The sequence below is a fragment of the Myxine glutinosa genome, chromosome 10 (assembly GCF_964187855.1).
Source record: "Myxine glutinosa chromosome 10, kmMyxGlut1.1, whole genome shotgun sequence".
Taxonomy (NCBI): domain Eukaryota; kingdom Metazoa; phylum Chordata; class Myxini; order Myxiniformes; family Myxinidae; genus Myxine; species Myxine glutinosa.
The window spans coordinates 13,600,062-13,613,256 of NC_136270.1; the positions used below are offsets into that span (position 1 = coordinate 13,600,062).

The 13,195-nt window shown below is 46.6% G+C and overlaps 1 protein-coding gene across 4 annotated transcripts in view; it reads left to right on the forward strand.

Annotated features, from left to right (window-relative positions):
* Positions 1-13,195, forward strand: part of LOC137434223 (gap junction gamma-1 protein) — a 135,876-nt gene that overhangs the window by 65,098 nt on the left and 57,583 nt on the right. Inside the window, exons 1-2 of one of the 4 annotated variants that reach the window (XM_078785351.1) lie at positions 7,402-7,442; positions 7,550-7,663. The exons of 1 other annotated variant lie outside the window; for it this stretch is intronic. The gene's annotated coding sequence lies outside the window, so the exon portion shown is untranslated. Of the gene's footprint in view, positions 1-2,516; positions 2,991-7,401; positions 7,443-7,549; positions 7,664-13,195 lie in introns of those variants that run through there. 2 more of the 4 variants (XM_068127012.2, XM_078785350.1) reach the window with 2 other exon arrangements.

The window sequence follows — 13,195 nt, forward strand, 5'->3', positions numbered from 1 at the left end:
GCGTGGACAGCGGTTGCATATTGTGGGGATGAAACGCGTAGTGATTCCACAACATCTGCATTCTAGGGTTATGGAGGAACTTCATGAGTGTCATCCCGGAATAGTCAAGATGAAGTCACTGGCTAGGAATTATGTATGGTTGCCAAATCTAGACACTGATATTGAACAGTGTGTTCAACATTGCTATCCCTGCCAAAGCACCAGGAACGCACCAGTGAAGGCACCGCTGCATCCCTGGGTATAGCCCACCGAACCGTGGCATCGAGTTCATCTGGACTATGCTGGACCAGTGAACGGTCAGATGCTACTAATCATCACTGATGCCCACTCAAAGTGGATTGATGCTTACAAAACACATGGCACTACATCAGCTGGAACAATAGAGAAACTGAGACGTTGTTTTGCTACACACGGCTTGCCCAGAGTTATCGTTAGTGATGATGGTGCATGTTTCTCGAGCTCGGAGTTCGCCGAATTCACACGCAGGAATGGAATCGGACACAAATTTGTCAGTCCACAACACCAAGCTTCCAATGGCCTGGCTGAACATTCAGTTGGAGTCATCAAGTCCAGACTACGCAAACTGCAGGATGGAAACCTTGAAACCAGGCTCTCGCATGTGCTCCTCAAGTATCGTACTACACCTCATGGTACAACAGGAGTAACACAATCAGAATTACTGTTGAAACGACACCTAAGGACCAACCTGGACCGTCTGAAACCAGATATGGCCTCTCGAGTGTACCAGAATCAACTTAACCAGAAGTTGCATCACGACAAGTCAACAATGAGCCGCTCACTTCACACCAGGGATCCAGTGTTCTCCTGCAACTCTGGTGCAGGCGCTGTTTGGTTGCCTGGCGATGTCATAGACAAACCTGGGCCACTGTCGCATACAATACGCTTGCATAATGGGTGGGTTGTCCGTCGACAGAAGGACCACGTTGTCTACCATCACTGCAGCCCCATCAAACCTCTAATACTGCCTGTCATTATGCCGGAGCCTGAACAGCAACGATTCATTGTTGTGCCTGCACCTGTGAATGTCGTGCCTCTAACGGGCGTCCCTGATCCACTCATGCCTGAAATCGATGCTGCCGTTTCACCTGCAGGCAGCGATGTTGCCTCTCCTGCACACCTGCCACACTGATCAACCAGAAACGGGAAACGCCCTGATCGTATGGACCTATAGATGTGGCAGTCAAAGTCATCTTGTTGCACAGGTGTAGTTTACCCCTGACTCTTCAAGTTGTAGTTTTCCGAAACTTCAAGTTGTGTTGTTTTAGTTTTCCTAAACTTAGCACCGTTTTGTGTTGATTCACTTTTGCCAAAATATTGCTCATGGTTTTCACAATTGACATTTTCACATTTGATACAAAAATGTTGTATCTGCACGTTTGGTAATCACCCAGCTAAAAGAGGGAGATGTGATGTATGCAACATCTAGACCTCACCGTCGACAACACATAACAAGCAGATACGGATGTACAGGTCACTTCCGTACATACCTCACAGGAGAAATACTGTGATCCTGGGTCAGGTGGAGTGGTGGACTCACTCATATGGAGGAGGGGTCCAATTGTATGACCATGCATTGTGGCCCTTCGGGAGGTCAGGACGCATGTGTTTTGAATGACCATGTGCTTCAGCCTTTGGGTTGAGGTGCATGTGTATGCCAATGGGACAGTCTTGATAGACGGTGTGCCTTGGCCGTGGGGTCAAGGTGCACGTCCAAGGCTGTTTAAATGTTTGATTTTTTAAACCTTTTTTGATTAAAAAAGGCAGGCTACGGTGCTGGCCTTAAAAGCGTCACTTCCAGGTTGGTGGGCCCGGAAGTGGCGTTGTGCTAGCTGCTCGCCCAATAAAAGCCACTGAATTTAGCTGAGTTGGTGTTCTTTCGGTGGACAACACACATGGTATGGCTGCCATATTGGATTAATGGAAAGAAATTAGGCATACTTTACTCCAAAACAACTCAACGAAAAAAATTGAAACTTGGCACATGTAATCAACTCCTCATGTGGTATATACGATAATGCTTACGTCATCGGTGAAGTGGTATTCCAGCCATAATTGGTTGAATTGAAATCTTTATCCGAAAAATCTGAAACTTTTCATATGTCTGATCTGTGACGCTGATGTGAGTGAAGAAGTAAATTGACGACGTTCATTTCGTCAAGCCAAGAAACTGTGACGTAATATAGTGTGTGCATGGTATAGATACTTATTGAAACGAGTATTGACCATAACAGTAGCGTGTGTTCAGTTAACGTTGGACAGGTCAGTTTATGTTCACAATGAACACTTGCGAGGCGAGACCACGAGTGCCGTCCAAGGTTATTAATAAGTTATTAATTTCGACGAGCTTGTGGGAAGTTTGGTGGTTGAGGGTCAAACAACTAAAAAAGCGCCAGTAATCATTCCCAAATCGCATATCTAAACTTTAAGGGGAATTATTAAGGATAAATAAGTTCGGGGGTGTCATTATTATTTTCTAACGAAGTGGGTGGGACTGGGAGCATCAGCGGACCGATAAGTCGTGTGAGACGGCGAAGGCGCTCCATCTAAAGCTGTCACATCGAGAGTGGCAAAATGAGCGGGAAACAAATAAAGAAGAAGCTTGGGAATATCAACGGGCAGAATGAATAGCGAAGGAATGCAGGCGGCGTTTTAAACCGAATGAAAGAGCCGTGCACGGGGATGTGAAAGGAGGGAGACGAGGAAGGATTATTGGCGGGGGGAGGGAGCAGTGAGGCACGGGTAGCGTATTCACAGGCCTTGGGGAGGGGGGTGTAGGAGCTCTGAGAGACTCCGTGAGGGAACGATCCGATCCACTCGCTTTGGGGTCCCGTTTCGGATACGAATCTTTGGCCTCGCCCTCCGTCGCCCGGGGTTGCTGTAATATCGGACTTCGCTCGCAGATCTTCAGCGTCTCGTCCGGTCTTCTGGAGGCCGTGTTTCGTCGACCCCCTCGGGCTGCGAGCAGTCAGGTGATGATGTGTGAGGTGTTTTTGGTTTTTTTTGGACGAATAGTTGTTAGTAATTAAAGGATGGATGCTGGATAAGATCAACGCGATGCTTGTAAGGAAGTATAACTGGATCTGGCAAGCTGTTGGTTTCTTGAGAGAGACGATGATGTCCCACCATGAGGAGGAATGTTCTTCGGCGCGGCCTCGGATCCCTCTCGGCCCCCTATTGAGGCTTTGTTCACATTCCATTCCTGCCATTTTCGGGACTCCCGGCCTGCTGTCGACCCTTCGTGCCTCCTTTGTCCGTACAAGGATGTATAAACGACTTGAGATTCCCTTTGTCCGTTATCGTCCCATCTTCCTCACCTCATCTTCTCGTCCCATCGTCCGTCTTCCTCATCGTTTTTCTTTCCATGCTTACACAGCTCGGTGCTGTTGAGTGTTGTCTCTGCGTCATCTCCCAGTGATGACGTTGTAAAATTGTGGTAAAATCGTGTATTTATGGATGATTCGGTCCATTCGATGATGTCACTGTTGTTAGGTTATAACCTACATATTAAGTTATAACCTTCGACTTCATAAATGAACACGTACACGACTTGCTATGCTATTTGAACCCTGTTACATTTGGGCTGAGAAAATGTACCAAACGGCATTTTTATCTCGTACGTGATGATTGTGAGTGCTGCACTCCTGCACGGTAATGGCATGATGACATACCTGCACGGCAATGGCATGATGACATACCTGCACGGCAATGGCATGATGACATACCTGCACGGCAATGGCATGATCACATACCTGCACGGCAATGGCATGATGACATACCTGCACGGCAATGGCATGATGCCATACCTGCACGGCAATGGCATGATGACATACCTGCACGGCAATGGCATGATGACATACCTGCACGGCAATGGCATGATGACATACCTGCACGGCAATGGCATGATGACATACCTGCACGGCAATGGCATGATGACATACCTGCACGGCAATGGCATGATGACATACCTGCACGGCAATGGCATGATGACATACCTGCACGGCAATGGCATGATGACATACCTGCACGGCAATGGCATGATGACATACCTGCACGGCAATGGCATGATGACATACCTGCACGGCAATGGCATGATGACATACCTGCACGGCAATGGCATGATGCCATACCTGCACGGCAATGGCATGATGACATACCTGCACGGCAATGGCATGATGACATACCTGCACGGCAATGGCATGATGACATACCTGCACGGCAATGGCATGATGACATACCTGCACGGCAATGGCATGATGACATACCTGCACGGCAATGGCATGATGACATACCTGCACGGCAATGGCATGATGACATACCTGCACGGCAATGGCATGATGACATACCTGCACGGCAATGGCATGATGCCATACCTGCACGGCAATGGCATGATGCCATACCTGCACGGCAATGGCATGATGCCATACCTGCACGGCAATGGCATGATGACATACCTGCACGGCAATGGCATGATGACATACCTGCACGGCAATGGCATGATGCCATACCTGCACGGCAATGGCATGATGCCATACCTGCACGGCAATGGCATGATGACATACCTGCACGGCAATGGCATGATTACATACCTGCACGGCAATGGCATGATGACATACCTGCACGGCAATGGCATGATCACATACCTGCACGGCAATGGCATGATGACATACCTGCACGGCAATGGCATGATGACATACCTGCACGGCAATGGCATGATGCCATACCTGCACGGCAATGGCATGATGCCATACCTGCACGGCAATGGCATGATGCCATACCTGCACGGCAATGGCATGATGCCATACCTGCACGGCAATGGCATGATGACATACCTGCACGGCAATGGCATGATGACATACCTACACGGCAATGGCATGATGACATACCTGCACGGCAATGGCATGATGACATACCTGCACGGCAATGGCATGATCACATACCTGCACGGCAATGGCATGATCACATACCTGCACGGCAATGGCATGATCACATACCTGCACGGCAATGGCATGATGACATACCTGCACGGCAATGGCATGATGCCATACCTGCACGGCAATGGCATGATGCCGTACCTGCACGGCAATGGCATGATGCCGTACCTGCACGGCAATGGCATGATGACGTACCTGCATGGCAATGGCATGATGACATACCTGCACGGCAATGGCATGATGCCATACCTGCACGGCAATGGCATGATGCCATACCTGCACGGCAATGGCATGATGACATACCTGCACGGCAATGGCATGATGACATACCTGCACGGCAATGGCATGATCACATACCTGCACGGCAATGGCATGATGACATACCTGCACGGCAATGGCATGATGACATACCTGCACGGCAATGGCATGATGCCATACCTGCACGGCAATGGCATGATGCCATACCTGCACGGCAATGGCATGATGCCATACCTGCACGGCAATGGCATGATGACATACCTGCACGGCAATGGCATGATGACATACCTGCACGGCAATGGCATGATGACATACCTGCACGGCAATGGCATGATGCCATACCTGTACGGCAATGGCATGATGACATACCTGCACGGCAATGGCATGATGACATACCTGCACGGCAATGGCATGATGACATACCTGCACGGCAATGGCATGATCACATACCTGCACGGCAATGGCATGATGACATACCTGCACGGCAATGGCATGATCACATACCTGCACGGCAATGGCATGATCACATACCTGCACGGCAATGGCATGATCACATACCTGCACGGCAATGGCATGATCACATACCTGCACGGCAATTGCATGATGCCATACCTGCACGGCAATGGCATGATGACATACCTGCACGGCAATGGCATGATGACATACCTGCACGGCAATGGCATGATGACATACCTGCACGGCAATGGCATGATGACATACCTGCACGGCAATGGCATGATGACATACCTGCACGGCAATGGCATGATGACATACCTACACGGCAATGGCATGATGACATACCTGCACGGCAATGACATGATGACATACCTGCACGGCAATGGCATGATGACATACCTGCACGGCAATGGCATGATGACATACCTGCACGGCAATGGCATGATGACATACCTGCACGGCAATGGCATGATCACATACCTGCACGGCAATGGCATGATGACATACCTGCACGGCAATGGCATGATGACATACCTGCACGGCAATGGCATGATGACATACCTGCACGGCAATGACATGAAGACATACCTGCACGGCAATGGCATGATGACATACCTGCACGGTAATGGCATGATGACATACCTGCACGGCAATGGCATGAAGACATACCTGCACAGCAATGGCATGATGACATACCTGCATGGCAATGGCATGATGACATACCTGCGCGGTAATGGCATGGTGACACGCTTGCACGGTAATGGCTTGATGACACACCTGCACGGTATACATACCTGCACGGTATACATACCTGCACGGTAATGACGATGAAGCTTTTCATTTCTAAATATCATTTGGCATTGTTGGACATCTCAAATCCCATAATCGCATGTCTGCCGTATGGCAGGGTGGGACAACGTGCATTGTATGTTAAGTGTGGGGCACGAAGGAGGGCGATGATTTGAAAACAAATAAAACGAGAGAGGAAGGAGATTGCTGGTGTTTTGTCGGGAAGGAAGATTTATCGCTTTGAAAACAAGATTGCTGGTTTTCCCGGAGGAATGAAGAAAGGCTGATTTGTAAATTAGTATTAAACAACGATTTGTTGGAAGATATAGATCTTGCAATCACAAAATCGCTTTTTTGAAGTCGACCACCATGTCCTGATGGCACAGACATGCATTGCTCATGACTATATGTGACAGACTAGAAATCATGGATTCCGTTTTAAACCTGTTGTGCTGATGCACGATATGGCCTTTTCCAGGACATCCATGGAAGATATGGAGTCATTGGCATTGAAAAATAATTGCAAAATCAGGCTTATTGCCTCAAAGAACTGCCAGGGTGGCCTATTAGGTACACATACTCTATCCAAGCCGACTCGGCTATTCAAATCCCAATCCTGAGTTATGAACTGTAATACAGGCAGGTGATTCTTCAACATGCGTCGCCCCTTGCTTGGATGGACGATAAATTTGGCGTCCCATCTGCCCACATTACTTGGTGGACCTTATTGATCCCACGGTGTCCTTCGCGAAGAGTAGACGAACTGTCGCTGGCACTCTGAACAAATCCCAATTTCTTGCTCTGACTACTTAATCGAGTGTCAGGCCTGACAAGCCGGTTCGTGAAAGACTTATGTGGTGAAAATGGATCAAAGTTGAACCCAGGTGTGACGCTCACTTAAACCACTGGGCGGTGTCTATAAGACCTCGGGACGTCCGCGACTCGAGGCCACTCCTGCGACTTTATACAATGACGTAGAATTGAATGGTACGTACCCACTTATATTCTAGGCTTGCTTGCATTGACTGATATATCCAATCTTTCTCATATGATGCCTTGATCCTGACATATATATTGCATGGTGTATTTTACAGGATGATGTCACGATCTTATTGAAATTAAACCTATCTATGGGACGAGTTGTGGATTTGGTTGATTTTCACAACAACTTAGGCCAATATCTTCTCTGTCTACCCCCGCGACAACATGTGAATAATTGTAGCCGTTAACAAACAAAATCGGTGTCTTATAGGCTTGAACTACCTCCCTACTGCTTTGCCAATCAGTAAAATATCCATCAAGCTTTTAAGAGGTTAATTTAAATGGAGAGCATGTTATGTTTGATGCAATTATCTTTATGACTCCAGTATTAGTCATTTGCCACAGGAACATAGTTTTGAGTAATTGAGGTATTAAAAGCTGTTCATGGGTTTCTGTAAAAACCTTAAACCTTGTTGGGGAGAAAGAAGTACGGCAGAAAATCTATGCTGGTCGAATCAGAGGATTTAAATTATTATTAAATACTAGTGGGGTCACCCGTGGCAATCCCACGGGGATGGAGGTGTATTGTTGCGATCGGTGCAGCAGTTTTTGCGGTACCTGGGACAATAACGTTAGGCGGGAGTCCAAACCTGAAAATGCTGGAGACCAAAGCTGAAATTGGAAAAGCAATATAGCCTATTTTACTCCAGGGGGTCCCAGGATTACCCACCCAAAATTTTGTTGCGATCGGTTCAGCCGTTTTTTGCGGTACCTGGGACAATAACGTTAGGCGGGAGTCCAAACCTGAAAATGCTGGAGACCAAAGCTGAAATTGGAAAAACAATATAGCCTATTTTACTCCAGGGGGTCCCAGGATTACCCATCCAAAATTTTGTTGCGATCGGTTCAGCCGTTTTTGCGGTACCTGTGAACTGACGGACGGACAGACAGACGGACGGACATTTGGTGAATTATAGTAAGATATAATCATATATTTTTGTTTGATTCCCAAGCCGTGAAGGCACCACGTCTGATTGCATCTCTGCAGGAGGAACATTTGTTGTTGCCCACATCAGTAATTACAGAGATTGTCATGAAACCATGAAGAATGATTCCATGTACATTGTACATATAATGTATATATAATTCATTCACTGTTAGTGGTGAGTGAATGAAATGCAAAATAAATCTTTTTTTTTTTGGAATATGCGATACAGGAGTGATATGGAATCAGGTTTACATCATATTCAGTTATAACGTTTCCAAAATGGCACTGCTTTATTTACCGAACAATTTTTACCCTCACCAGAGGAGAGGGTATTGCATTTGAGTTCGTTTGTCTGTCTGTTTGTCCGCACAGAATAAATATGATTTTCTCTGAAACCGTTGATCCAATTGACAGGAATTTTTCACCACAGGTGCACCTCCTCCTGTATAAATTTTTTAACGATAATTATGACGTCATAGGTCACGTGGTATGGGCGCCAACTTGGAAAAACCAAAAAACCTTGCACCTCTATATCTCCGAACGTTGAATTTGAAAAAATTGAAACATGGTTCACTATAAACAGCTCTCCATTGGGAATAACATATGTTAATGATGATGTCATAGGTGCCTCCATTATGACGTCATAATTTGACAAGTACAAAACTTCATCGATCAAGATGAAATTTATTGAGCATCATCTAGGGATAAATTGGTGGAGAAAAAGAAAATTATGACATCATCAGTCATGTGGTTCAGCCGCCACATTTATTTTAACACAAAAACCTTAAAACCACGAAAAACACATTCTGGTAAGGGTCTGCAATCTGATTGCTCTTTCTTGTTCATCCATTATTTTTGGGTAATGGGCATCTCAAGGTAGGGATGATAAACATCGTGTTCATCGTGCCTACAAAACCTTCATTCACACATCAATTGGAGTATTGCTTCTCCCTTTTGGGCTGTCACCCCTGCATCTCACCTTTCACATATTGATGCCGTGGCGATCATGGCCCTCAGCATCATTGGAATCTCTGCTGTTCACCTGCTTGCATCGCAGATAGGTCGGCGGCCTCTCTGACGTCTACCGCCTCCTTTCTGGTTTTGCAATGTCTGCCCTTTCCGTGTCCCTCCCCTCTCCCTCCCCCCCAATACCCCCCCTCCCCCCAGGCCCTACCCAACCTCCTCTTCGGCAGGTTTCTACAGGGCAACAATTGTCTGCCAGTAATCCTCTTCTTTATTTACCCCCAAAATCCAGGCTCACTACTCGCTTCCACCCATTTGTTCTCTTTTGCCTGTGGAACCAAATTCCCCTGTCTGCTCAAGTCCCATTCTTCCCTTCAGGACTTCCAAGATTGCTGTTCACCACTCACTACCTCAGGTCATCCCCCATCCATACTCGTGCTCTTTTCTACCTTCTTTAACCCACCCCAAGCGCTCCCTTTCCTTTTCATGTCAACTAGCCGAAACCCGTGGAGCATCCATGGAAGGGAGGATGTGGTGTATGGATAGAGTGTACCATTATGGATGGCATAGGGGATTTGCTTGTCCGAGTAAGAGTTGGGAAGAAAGATGAGAATGAAGAGTGCGTATATGAACAACGATCGCCGACACCGGCACAAATGCATGCTCTGGATTGTCCACTCAGTGGACGGCTTGCTTTCGCCTTCGCCTGTCCAATCAGCGGACGGCTTGCTTCGCCTTCGCCCAGCAGACGCCAATACGATGGCGTCGTAAGATGGCGTCGTATCGGCAGTTAATCGGATGCTTTTGGGCCCCAACGTCGGCTAATTCAGATTTTTCGAGTATGGCTGTACATGATAAACAAAGAGTGCGGTTCGTAGATCGTAAATCCATTCGTGCCGTGGGCATCGGGTCACTGGGTGCGGCGTAAAAGGGATAACAAAGTCGAGTCCTTACGCTATTATTATATAGATTAATATGAGTTATCTTGAAGGGAACTTCCAATACAGGAGGTGGTCCTTCAGCCCATCAAGCCTGTGCAATGGTTGTCAACCCGTGGTTGTTTGTCCGTGTTTTTAGTGTTCGGTGTGACTCGGACAGGGCCGGGTTAGAACCGCCGACATGCTAGACTCAGAGTGAACGCTCTAACCATTACGCCACTGAGTCTGGTAAATTATTATTGTGTTTCCTCCCCTTACCCTCCACCGTCTTTTCTATTTATTTTTTTCCATTCCTCTTTCATCCCCGGTTTTCATTTCCTCTTCTCTCAGCTCCCTTCTTGCTGTTTTTGAGCTCACCCCCCTGTGTCCTCCTACCCTTGCTTTCATCCCCCCCCCCCCCCCCCTTACCCTATCTTCCTCTGTTGTGTCCTTCTACCATGCTGCTGGTGTGTTTTCTCACTTTCCACTGTGTTCTTTCTGTTCTGTATTGTAGATTTTTATTTTTGCATACATGATTGAGGCTCATGGAAGAGCGAGAGCAGAATGGAATGGAACAAAGTGGAAAGGGGGAAAACACCACGGAGTCAGATCAAGGGGAGGGCGAGAAGGACACATGGGGTGAACAAGGTGAAACCCAGCAAGAACAGGAAGAAGAAGGGGAAAACGGGGATGAAACGGAAAAGGAACAAACCAACCAGCAACTAACAAACAAAAAGAGATGAGGGAGAGGGGGAAAAATTGTTGCTATTACCTGGAAAAAGGGGGTCTTTGGCATTGGGTTCATTGGGGGTAGAAGAGATCATGAGTATGGATGGGGGATGACCTGAGGTAGTGGTAAATAGCTGTCTTGAAGCCCTGGAAGGAAAAATGGGTCATTTTATATAGTTATTTTAATTAATTTTTGTATTTAAAAAACCTCGATTTTTGTGTACAAAAAAATAAATAAATAAACCTTGCCACCCTGAGATGCCCTTTTTACTCAAATGGGTTTGATGACAGGAATAAACAAAAGCAAACGTTTGGGGACGGCAGGATAGTGTGGTATGAAGTGTAATCCCGTGCGATTTGCGTGCTAAAATAGATTTTTTTGCATTGTTGGATTTATTCGAGGTCAAAATATTGAAAAATAATGGGGTTCAAATTTTCCGACCCCCGGACCCCCTTTTATGGGGTGTTTTGTTTCCAGTGACCCCCGGGACTGACCATGCAACTTTCTCCCCTAACAACTGAGAGATTTTAACGATCTCGGGGTCGTTAGAGAGATTTTCGATGACGCTAAATCCATTTATGATACTTTCGAAGCGACCGGAAGTGGCGATCCCCGATTTCCGTTCACCAAAGATGCTAAGGTCAAGGTCATTTCAATTGTAGCAATAAACTTAGGCATGTAATACCTCTTTTTATGGTTTTCAGGCACAGGAAGACGTTTGGTGCAGTTATTTTTGCGATCTAGATGCCCTGTCGCGAGATAAGGACAAAATAATATTGGTAAAATGCTCAAGGCTTTTTTTTTTTTTCCAGAAAGAAGGCTGACAGAGACTAGTACAAAACCATCTAGAGGTCATGTCTGAGAAGAACAGCGTGTGCATCATCTGCAATGAGGGAGCTACATCAAAGAAGAGACTGATAAACAATCCTGATATGATTGGCGAACTTATTTATTGTGCTAACGAGCGACTGTCTTTGGGTCAGGGTGATATTAAGCGACTTACAGATCGGTTAGCTAGCTTAGGTGAATCTGAACGGAAATCAGTACGGTATCATAGCGAATGTCGAAAACCCATCGTCAACACAAGCATGATTGAACGGCTAAGGGTTAAACGAGTCCGGTTTGATTCTCCTGCATGCCCTGCGCGTGGGCCTGGACGACCTTCCAGTGTGGCTGACTCTACCCGACCTAAAAGAACAAAAACCATCCCAAAGGAAAAGGTGTGTCTGTTCTCGTCATGTAGCTTTTGTTCTAATAACATATCAGAACCTCTCCTTCGCGTTTACTCTGACAAGATGGGTGAAAACTTCCTCGAGATAAAGCTCAAGACTCAGGATGACCGCATCAGAACTTGCGTGTCCGAGTTAGAAGACGCTGGGGATGCCTCTGCTCTTGAAAAATACTATCATAGGAAATGTTTACGATACGCGCAGCGCACTTTAACGCGAAAAGATCGTAGTAATACCCAGCTTATTGGCTCTCTATGTGATGAACAGTTGCTTCTCTCCGTCCAAAATACTCTTACTGCGGACGGTCTTACTCTGAACATGGCTGAAGTGAATGGTGCATATTTGTCCATTTTGAAGAGGTATAATGTAGAGATCAATCAGACAACCAACTACCGCAAGCATTTGAAAAAGCTCATTACTGAACGGCTTCCGAATATCCAGTTCGTCCAATCACTACGCAAAAATGAGCCCGACAACCTCGTTCTTTCACTGGCGGTTAGGAAGGCCATGCAACTGAGGTCTGCACAGCTGGATAACGACGACACAGTTGGCAACTTGAAGAACATGGCAAACATTCTAAGGGAAGAGATAATGCAGCATCGAAGCTGGTCGTTCAGGGGAATGTTTGAAGACTTTGAGAATCCTCCACTTCTCCAGTTCTTCCTCACTCATCTCCTATTTGGCCGTCATGTTCTTAAAGTTTCTGAAATGCGTAATGCACAAGTGGACAAAACTGTTGATGTTGCTTGCCAGTTTCTCGTCCAGAATACTCGAACCGATCGCCAGGTAAAGCATCAGCCAAAACAAAACGAAATCTTTCAGCAAACTGCCCAGACGCCCCTCTCAATAGGCTTGCCGCTCACCATTCATTCCAGAGTTCGTGACAAAAACCTCGTCAATAACCTATCAGAAGTTTACATTGGGAGCGACTA